The following is a 1,977-nucleotide window of genomic DNA, read 5'->3' as shown; positions in this document are numbered from 1 at the left end:
AAAAAAAAAAAAGTCCCGTTTTATAGAAATGCTCCCTACAGTTCAGTTCTGTTTCTCAGCTCTTTTGTTTTGTAGGGGAGGGTTCAGGCCTTACACAAGCTCAGGAGAATGAGTGTCTCAGGCTGGCAGGGACAGTTAGAGCTTCCTGATTGGCCTGTAGGTCTTAAATATTTCTTCTTAATTATACATCTCAGCTACATTTGTTTTAAGAACTGTTTCTTGGTTTCCAGTTGCCCCTATGTGTAAGAAACTTCAAAGTTGCTTTTCAGAAAGGATGCTGTAAGTTTACTGTTTCATACTTGAGCAGTTATCCTAAAATCCAGATTGCTAGTAGAGGTTTTTAATTTGCAAATGTGAACTACCAGTGCAAAACAAAGCAAACAACCTTGTGACATAAGCTTCATAAGCTAAAGCTGTAGTGATCATCGGGCTTTGGTCTGGAAAGTGTTTCCCAGTGTGGACACCTTCGGGGTGTTCTTTGTGTGCAGCTCTTCCACCATACTGGCACACAGAACTTCTCATAGATGTCACTGTTCAGATGTGAGGAGGGAGACACTCCATGGGCGGCAGGGGCTTGCTTTCGAGATTAATTTGCTAGGTTAATAAGAGATTTGGTGTTCAGGAAGCCTGGTGGCCTCACGAGAATTTTAAGGTAAATATTGAAAAATGAGCATCGTCATTTATATTCTCCTTTAAAGAAGATACTTTCATACTTTCAGAATCCAATCTCAGCTCCTAAAGAAAGCTAGTGTACGCATTTGTCTCTCCAAGATTTAATGATTTAAGTTGGGCCTAGTGGTCAGGTCTTAATAGGAAGCAGGAGAGGAAGGAACACGTCAAGCTTTGCCTGAACTACAACAGTGCATTCAAGGAGAACTCATCCCTCAAATGCAAGACCTGAGGTGGTCACTGTTCCTGGGATGCCTGCCATGCATGAGCCCCTTTGCTACTTTTAAACCAAGTGGTTGTGTGTTCATGAGTTTGTTCCTACCAAAAGAAAACTCATACAGGGACACATACATTAGTACTTCGTAATATGTCAGAATTTATAAACTATTGGTAATGTTTGAATGTTAGTAAAATGGTGAGCATGTATAGTAAGTGAATTTTCATCCCTCTGAAGGAAATAAATCTTTTCCATTTGGGTCTCAAGGGAATCATCAATGGGTGAGGGTTCATATAGATTTTAGGAAGTCCCAGTTTCTTAGCAAGTTATATTTTCTAGTGAGGAAATGCCTCATTTAAAATTCTTGATTTCGGCCTGGTGAAATGGCTCAGTAGGTGAGATGATTGCCATATAGGCCTAATAGTCTGAGCTTAGTTCTAGAACCCACAGAAGGATGGGAGGGGGACAGCTCCTCAGAAGTCTTCTGCCTCTCCCCTTCTCTGCATGCAGTCCTCTCTCCCCACTAAGGATTCAAATAAAATCTCAACATTTTTTATTGGGTTGGATATTTCTGGGAGATATTAAGACTATTGTTGATAAGAAACCTAATCCTCATGGAATACGCTTGAGGATTCTCAGTATGAGATTTATAAAGTGCCGAAAGTTAAGTTTTGAATCTCCAAGTGACTAGTGAGAGGTGCATCTATATCAGTGTAACTAGTGTTTATGTCTCCAGCAGACAATACGTGATATTTAAATATATGTCTTTCCATGTGTACTCTGTTCTGACTCCTGAAGAGCACACTAATAGCAACAGAGTGGAGTTAAACAGTTAAATGGGAGATAATAAGTCTCCGATCACAGTAGTATAGTAGGGACCATTCTGAGCCAATAGCCCCTTGTTTGCTGAAGTTTACTTTCTTCCTTTTGAAGAATTCCAGCTTTAATGATTTACTTCAGGGTTAGGGATAGGTCAGGGTTGTGGTTAGGGGTTAGGGTTCAGGGGCTTAGGGCTAGGGTGAGGGTTAGAGTGTTAGATGGTTAGGGTTGTTAGGATTAGGGGTTAGGGTTCAGGGGCTTAGGGCTAGGGT

Source organism: Grammomys surdaster, unplaced genomic scaffold (genome assembly GCF_004785775.1).
Source record: "Grammomys surdaster isolate TR1022 unplaced genomic scaffold, NIH_TR_1.0 318, whole genome shotgun sequence".
Classification (NCBI taxonomy): domain Eukaryota; kingdom Metazoa; phylum Chordata; class Mammalia; order Rodentia; family Muridae; genus Grammomys; species Grammomys surdaster.
This window is presented reverse-complemented; position numbering follows the sequence as displayed.